Source organism: Tenrec ecaudatus, chromosome 10, assembly GCF_050624435.1.
Source record: "Tenrec ecaudatus isolate mTenEca1 chromosome 10, mTenEca1.hap1, whole genome shotgun sequence".
Classification (NCBI taxonomy): Eukaryota; Metazoa; Chordata; class Mammalia; order Afrosoricida; family Tenrecidae; genus Tenrec; species Tenrec ecaudatus.
This window is the reverse complement of record NC_134539.1, coordinates 63,050,900-63,059,828: the sequence shown is the minus strand read 5'-3', so window position 1 is coordinate 63,059,828 and position 8,929 is coordinate 63,050,900. Positions and strand designations below refer to the sequence as shown.

The following is an 8,929-nucleotide window of genomic DNA, read 5'->3' as shown; positions in this document are numbered from 1 at the left end:
CGCCCCTCCGGGCCCTGAGGCTGTCCCAAGCCTCGGAGCCCACGGCCGAGGTCGGAAGACCACTCTTCCCCGACCTCCAGCCGGGTCACTGGGGCTCCGGTATCCGGAGCGCGCCCTGGCCGGTGCTCTCGGGACGGGGTCGTCTCTCCCAGAGGTGACAGCAGCGCAGGGTGGCCGGCGTTTGACAGGAGACACCGCCGGCGGCCGGGAGAACGCGGCTCCTGTGCGTGTAGGTGACTGCCAATGGGAAGGCGACTGGCCACGGCGGTTTGGTGGGGTTGGCCGAGAACGCCCAGTTCTTTTTTCTTGAAGAGTGTTGGTGGTGGTGTACTAACTCACATGTGAGTTATGTTTATGAGTACCTTATCGCGCCAATCCCAGAGCTCTCCTGAGCAGGCGGTAGGATCTCAGCACATAGAGATGCGCCTCTGTCCTTTGTTTCCTTCTCACTTCATTTTCTTGGTTTTCTAAAGGAGGTGGGTTGTTGCTGTGTTCGTGTCCAGGCCTAGGAAGAGTACTATGTGTAGGAGTAACGGAACGAGTGTGAGCGTAAAGGAGTACATTCAAGGTAGTGCTTAAACCGAAGCTTAGAAGTATTTGCCAGCGAACGCTCATACTTAGCTTTTTGTTCAGTAGACTTTGATCTGTTATGTAGTAAGTGGATAAATTGTTGGTCTTTAGAATTCTTTTTATTCTCCAATCCATGCACTTTTGCCTTTGTCTTTGAATTCTTTCTGGCAAGGAAGATATTACTGCTTTCTTCTTTTGTTCTCATCCTTAGTACAGGAAAGTGATATTTAACCTGTCAACAAGTCTGTAAAATGTTTAAGGTCACTTGTGCTATTGGGAATACCTGAATAGGATTTAGATGTTAGTTATATAAGCTATCAGATGGGCAGAATGCTGGTGCCATAGTGAGTTATGTGTTGGACTGCTAACCACAAGGTCAGCAGTTCAAACCCACCAGCTACTGTGAAGGAGAAAGATTAGGCTTTTTGCGCAGATACCGATTTACAGCCTCAGAAAGTCACAGGGAGGGACATTTTTACTCTGTCCATAGGCTCCTTATGATTCAGAATTGACTCGATTGTGTGATAGGGGAGTCATTCTTGTGATTTCCCCCCTTTATTAAAAACAACAACAACAACAGACTAACAAAATCCTCACTGCTATCTAGTCAGTTCTGACTCATAGCGACCCTCTACCTGTTAGAGGAGGTAGAACTACCCCTTTTAATTTCTGAGACTAACTTTTATGGACGTAGAAAGCCTCCTCTTTCTCCTTGGAACTGCTGGTTTTGAACTGCTGAACTTAAAGTTAGCAACCCAATGCATCACGACTACGCCATCAATTTAAATAATAGCACAGCAAATACTGGTAATAAAGTAAATTTCATATTCATCAGAAGCTATCAAAAATTACTTTTGTGCCTTATCTTTGCTTTATACTTTTTTAGGAAACAAGAATACATTCAATCTTGTGACCTAATTCACAGGAAACTAGACAGACTTATGATTATTACATATCAGTGAATCAATATGGACTTTTTATTAACCACATGTGAAGCTATTTTAAGCATTGTGCTTATATGAAATAAAATACCATTTATTATGAAAATGTGTCTTAATGTTGACCTCAAATTGGACATTGAACTGATATGAAAGATAATCAGTAATTTTCCTTAAGCTCTTTAGTTTGCTAAACAGTAGATTTCCTTCCCACTTATAAAGAGATAATATGCTGTTTCATTTTCTTTTAAAACCATTTAACCATACTTATGTGCATGATATACATGATATTACAGTTTCTTGATACACATTTAAAAAAATTTAGGCAAATTGATTTTTCTACTGAGAAAAATGAAACTTAATTTTTCTGTGTAAGTGGAGGCTTTCCTTCTTTCTCTTAGAAATGTTTCCATCAGATCAGCTTACTTATGTTGTTCATCTCTAGTGTATTTAAGGAAATTTATAGTAATTTTGTTTTTGTTTCTTGCATTAAGTACAAACTAAAATTTGTCAGGCTAAGAAAGTATTCTCAGAGCACCACGTTTTAGACTTTAAAGCCAAAATTAAAGATTCTGTTAGAGGGGATGAAAAGTTATAGTGGTCTTAATGGAAGCGATCTGTTCTGCTAGCAGAATGATGGAAATGTATCTGTATTAGTTTGAAATTAACTAGAAGTTGGAGGTACTAGAGCAAATAGACATTCTGGATCTAATAAAAGTTTATCTTGAGCTATATTGGAAGTGATCAGAATCTACCTGTTTTGAAGGGATATGGATGAAATACGTGAAAGTGAGTGGACCAAAGTGTAATCTTCCTTACTGAGAGCTCATGGGATTCTCATCCACAAGAAAAATTAAGAAAGAACTATAGGAGGTTCAGTTCCTATACTTGGTCAAGTGAGAGGATGAATGACAAAAGGCAGATTTACCGAATACTTAAACTTTAGTGGTTTGAGCCGAAGGTATTCTACAACTTGGAAATTGTCCAATCTTTTAGAGAATTCTTAAAATTTGATGTAAGTATTCAACTATTAACTGCAATGTTGGCAGTTCGAATCCTTCCACTGTCTCCCTGGAAGAAAGAACTAATGAACTGCTCCTGTAAAAATTACAGCCTATGCTCCCCCCCCCACCCCCATCATGATCCCAATTCTACCTTATAAATCTGGCTAGACCAGAGGATGTACACTGGTACAGAGAGCAACTGGAAACACAGGGAATCCAGGACAGATGTCTCCTTCAGGACCAGTGGTGAGAGTGGCGATGCCTAGTAGAAAGGGGGAACTGATTATAAGAATTTACGTATATACCCCTCCCTGGGGGAGGGATAGCAGAGAAGAAGGCGGGGGGGGGGCATCGGACAGTGTAATATATGCCAAAATAATAATATATGAATGATGAAGGGTTCACGAGGTAGGGGGCAGTGGGGAGGGAGGGGGAAAATGAGCAGCAGATATTAAGGGCCCAAGTAGAAGGCACATGTTTTGAGAATGATGATGGCAACAAACGTACATATGTTCTTGACACAATGGATGTATGTATGGATTGTGATAAGAGTTGTATGAGCCCCCAATAAAATGATTAAATTAAAAAAAAAATTGCGGCCTAGGAATGATGAGGGCAATGAATGTACAGAAGTGCTTTACACAATGGATGTATGTATGGATTATGATAAGATTCGTATGAGCCCCTAATAAAACGATAAAAAAAATTACAGTGTAGTACCGAAGGGTCATGGAGAAGAGATGAGCCAGTCAGAGTGCAATGTAACAATGATGAAACATACAAGTTTCCTTGAGTTCCTAAATGCTTTCCCCTCCCCCCCCACTATCATGATCCCAATTCTACCTTACAAATCTGACTAGACCAGATGATGTACACTGGAACAGAGAGGAACTGGTAACACAGGGAATCCAGGACAGATGATCCCTTCAGGACCAGTGGTGAGAGTGGCCATACCGGGAAGATGGAGGGAAGGTGGAGTAGAAAGGGGGAACCGATTACAAGGATCTACATATAACCTCCCTGGGGAAAGGACAACAGAAAAGTGGGCGAAGGGAGACGTCGGACAGTGCAAGCTATGACAAAATAATTTATAAATTATCAATGGTTCATGAAGGAGTGGGGAGCGGGGAGGGAGGGGAAAAAATGAAGAGCCGATGCCAGGGGCTTAAGTGGAGAGCAAATGTTTTGAGAATGATGAGGACAATGAATGTACAGATGTGCTTTACACAATTGATGTATGTATGGATTGTGATAAGAGTTGTATGAGCCCCTAATAAAATGATTAAAAAATTACACCCCAGAAAATCTGATAAGGAGGCTCTATTCTGTCACATTGGGCCTCTATAAGTAAAACATTGCTGTAGTGGCACCTAAAACAGTATTAAGTAAAGAAATTACATAAGCTAGAGGCTGTTGCTCAGTTTTCGGGGCCCTGAGGCAGTTATTTTAAAATGTTTTGGGAACATACGAATGCGACCCTTAGAAATTAGAGATGTAACACAAGGAATTGTATAATTCTATACTACTTTAAAAGAATTTTAAAGTCATTTTATTGGGGGCTTGTATAGCTCTTATCACAATCCATACATCCATCCACCATCATCCATATATGTCAAGCACATTTGCACATACGGTATGCTGCCATGCTCATTTTCAAAACTCTTTCTACTTAAGCCCTTGGTATCAGCTCATTTTCCTCCCTCCCTCATGAACTCTTGATAATTAAAAAAAAAATTCATGTCTTACACTGACCAGTGTTTCCCTTCACCCACTTTTCTGTTGTCTGACTCTCTGGGAGGGGGTTATATGTAGATCATTGTGATCAGTTTCCCTTTTCTCCCCCCACCTTCTCCTCCCCCTTTCCCTCCTAGTATGGCTACTCTCAATATTGGTCTTGTGGGGTCTATACTGACTACTCTTATGGGTTAATAATTAATGTGGTATTTTGGGGGATACTTTTATATTCTATCTAAACTATCTCGTGAGGTTTTTTTTTTTGAGTTTTTCTAATAAAACCACTTGCTTTGCAGTTCTCTCTGAAATTCTGCCACAAAAGTTCAAAGAATTCTCCCTTTTCCTCTGAGATTCGATGAATAGCCTTTTCACTGCCTCATCCAGTGTCTATGATTTTATATTTTCTTATTAATAGTCTTTTTTACTTCCAGACTTAAAGCTTGCTTGTTTGGTTTCTTAGAGCCTGTCTTGTTTATCTTTCTATGTACTACTGTATCAAGTCTTACTTGTTTTGAAAGAATATTGCTGAAATAAGTGAGTGGATCAAAATGTAACCTTCCTTATGAAGAGCTCATGTGATTCTCATGAGTATTGTATTTACCCAAGTTGTTTGGATTTTGCATTGTATTTCAAGTACTGCAAAGAAACCTGAAAACAGTATCACAACTTGGGACACGCTCTGGCTTTGTATAGTTATAGAAGAGTGTTTTTGTGTCTCCAAGATCCTTTCTGATAATGTCTGACATTTTGTTTGTCCTTTTGGCCACAGAATTACATTCTCCCCTGGCTTCTGAAAATAGTCTTCAATTGTACTGACAGAAATAACACAAACTCACTTATCAACCATCTTATCTCACTTTTTGCATGCACGACTATAAAAAAAAATCGATGTGACTACTTTGCTCATTAATGACTTAATGCCAGATAGTAACAAACACTGAGGTATAAGGAGAGAGCAACTGTGATTGTAATGATTAAAGTTATATATCAAGTTGGCCGAGTCATGCTTCTAACTGGTTGGCAGTTACATAATGAGGTTGAAAGTATACCTGGTAATACATTAATTTATAAAGGAGAGAAAGGCAGTCAGTGTTCGCTTAGTTTTCGGCATGAATTTATATGGTAAGTATTACAGATTAAGTAATGCAAATTCATCACTGAATTTGAGATGAGTGAAGACATTGAAGTAGAGATATCCAGAAGACTGTTGGTTACACAGTTCAGTTAGGCAAAACATACTGGGACCAGATGGGCTCCAGACACTGTTTTAATTATATTATTCAGTTGAGAGGTCGTTTTTCAGGGCCATTTTTACCCCTTGGGGGACATTTGACTGGACTGATAACTGAAAGGTCAGCTGTTTAAATTCACTATCCACTCTGTGGAGGAATGATAAGGCAGCATGCTCTTGTAGATTTACAATTAAGTAAGATTAAAAATTGTGGCAAGATTTACAATTTTACTTTGTGCTTTAGAATTATCATGAGTCAGAATCCACTTGTAGGCACTGGTTTGGCGAGGTCAGGGTGGATGCTAAACACCCTACCAAGCATAGGGTTACAACCCCTACTGCCAGCCAAGAATTATCAGCAGTGCCATGGTTGTGGTTGAGACACTCTGGAATATACTGAATGGAGACACAGCTTTGAATTGTAAAAGTATGAATGGGCATTGTCAATTCAAATTCCCACACATCATTCCCACTGTTTTTCATTATAGTAGAGCCTTTACTACAAAGGTTGTGTAAAACAATTTTAGATTTTTATTCCTTAAGCTAAGGGTGTCTTATAAATACCCATATTTATTTACTCTACATAACTGCTGTAGAGTAAATACTGTTTTGGATAGTGAGATCAGCTAAACAAAGAATTTAAAAAAATTAGAATCCAGGGTTTTAAGGTGCAGGGCAGTAGGGAGACAGGATGCAGTACATGGAAATTTGAAGAAACGACTTAAAAAGTTCCTAGTGTCATAGGGACTCTTAAGAAAGATGACTTGAAAGTGACTTTAATTCCAGGTTTAGGAAATCACAGGTCAAGTGAAAAGTGCTGTGTGGCCTAAATATCGGGTAAACTTGAGAATCTTGTCTTTAGTGGCTATTTGGAACAATAAGAGACACCATGATGCTTTCTTACATATCAAACAGCAAAACAAAGTTGTGAAAGGATCCGGAGGGCAGGGACTTGCCCCTGGCAAAGCAGGTCTGGGAGGCCACTGTGTGTAGTTGACTAATGTACATGGAGTTTACACTGTGATTTCATAGACTTTTCTTATTTGTGTGTTTGTTAAGACCTTATAAGCTGCTGCTGAATTGAGGTGATGGGAGCCACGAACTTTGGTTTAGAGCAGTGGTTCTCAACCTTTCTAATGCCTCGACCCATTAACACAGTTCCTCATGTTGTGGTGAAACCCAACCATAAAATTCTTTTCATTGCTACTTCATAACTGTAATTTTGCTACTGTTATGGATCAGGCAACCCCTGTGAAAGGGTTGTTGGAGCCCCAAAGGGGTCGTGACCCACAGGTTTAGAACCGTTGGTTTAGAGACATAGCTTTCGAAATCCTCAATTGGAATTTGCAGAAGTGGTGGTCACAGCAAGAGGCAGCTGTTACTTTATTCTGATTATCCTGCCTATGCTCAGGTGAAAAGACATTACCAGAATAGTTTGTGTATGACCTCCAGATACTCAAAAGAGCTTTTGAGAGTGACAGGGTTTCATGGTGATACTCTTTATGCTTAGCTTATGGTTCACTATCATTTTCAGAGTATCCTCGGGGTAATGGGCTAGTCACCAAGTCTGACTTGCAGTTAAGGAGGTTATGGGTGAAGATTTTAGTATGTTCACATACAGGTATCATGGAGTGCCTCAGGAACCTAGACTGTGATTAGTGACTATTTAGAATAAAATGTTAATTTTTTGATAACTCAGTTCCAAACGTATATAAGTTAAAAAAAATTTTAAGCCCCCAAATTTATAGCCATTGAGTAGATTAAGGACTCATAGCAACCTGATAGAAGAGTGTAGAACAGCTCCATGAGTTCCCAAACTGTAACCCGTTACGGGAGTAAAAAACTTGTTTTTCTCCCACAGAGAAGCTGGTGGTTTTGAACTGCAACTTTGTGGCTATTAGCCCAGTGCGTAACCATTACATCACCAGATGTGTTCAGTTTGGTGAGATAAGGTGCTTTTAGAATTAGTAAGGAAATTGAGCTAAAGGGACACTAAAGATGGGAAACTAAGATGAAATAATAGTAAAAGTAAGAATGTTATATAAAATTAAAGCTATGTTGACCAGGTTGCTGCAGAGATACTAGATTTAAGCTTTTCAGGAGCCTTTAGAATAAGTACACAAATATAAATACATATCTTCCAATTGATTGGTCAGGTAATTGTCTTCCAAATTTCTTAGCACATAGGAGTGAGTGTTTCCAAAGCTTCAATCAGCTTGTTTAAACATTTCCATCGATATTCCAGCAATTCCTGAAGCCTTGTGTTTTTGGGGTTTTTTTGCTGAGGCCTTCAGTGCAGCTTGGACATCTTCCTTTAGTCCAGTGGTTCTCAACCTGTGGGTCGAGACCCCTTGGTGGGGGGGGGGAGTCTAAGGACCCTTTAACAGGGGTCATCCAATTCATAACAGTAGCAAAATTATTGTTAGGAAGTAGCAATGAAAATAATTTTATGGTTGGGGTCACCACAACATGAGGAAGTGTATTAAAGGGTCACAACATTGGGATGGTTGACAACCACTGCTTTAGTGTCATGGTTGGCTGTTGATTAGGGTTATTTGTCTTTTTAATGGCCTTTTGTTTTTTTATGTATGAGAAGCAGTTGAAATATATTTTCTTTGGGTGATCCTACTGGTATTTAAAATACCAGTGACAGTTTGCAACACCACAACAAAACACAAACTACCCACAGTACTGCCCAGCTAACAGAAAATTTGGAAGACAGCTTCTGGGCCAAACAACTAAAAAGGATCTATATGGTGATCATCCCAAAGAAAGATGACCTAACAAAAAACAGACATTATTAAACAGAATCATCCAATATATATGCAAGTAAACTTTTGCTGAAGAGGTGTGTGACAGTTACACAATTTTATGCCAATTTGATAAAGGAATGAAGGGGTGGAGTCTAGGCTGTCAGTCAGCTTACAGCAAGATAGATCCCTCCTTGTGGGTGTGGCCTTCTCATGAGAATTCTGGGAACTTCTTCCTCCCTGGAGGCCGGACACACTCTCTCTGTGCCTCACCTTCCTGTTGACAAGCCACATGGAGGCACGCTGATGGCAGCCAGAGCTCTGGCAATGTGTCACCGATACTGGATCCACAAGACTTTTCCTCCCATAGGTCTGTGATCTTTCTGAATTTGGCATCATTGGATGTGTTGCCTGAGTCTAAAGAGGAATTTATGAACTGGTATCGAACATATGGGCTGAGATTGGACTTAAGGACTTGATTTGGACTGGGCTGAGATGTATTCTTATTATACAATTACTCTTTAATATAAACACACATATATGAGTGTCCCTGGATTTGTTTCTCTAGTCAACCCAGACTAGTAGAGGGTAATTCAACAACAGTTGCTGCATTGAATCGGGAGGGAACTGCCATACATTCAAGCTGGATTCAGAAAAGAAATGACATAAGGAATATTACTGTTGATGTCAGATGAATCTTGG

The 8,929-nt window shown here is 39.8% G+C and overlaps 1 protein-coding gene across 1 annotated transcript in view; it reads left to right on the top strand.

Moving 5' to 3' along the window:
* Nucleotides 1-8,929, top strand: part of PPP6C (protein phosphatase 6 catalytic subunit) — a 35,050-nt gene that overhangs the window by 469 nt on the left and 25,652 nt on the right. The gene's annotated exons all lie outside the window — the stretch shown is intronic.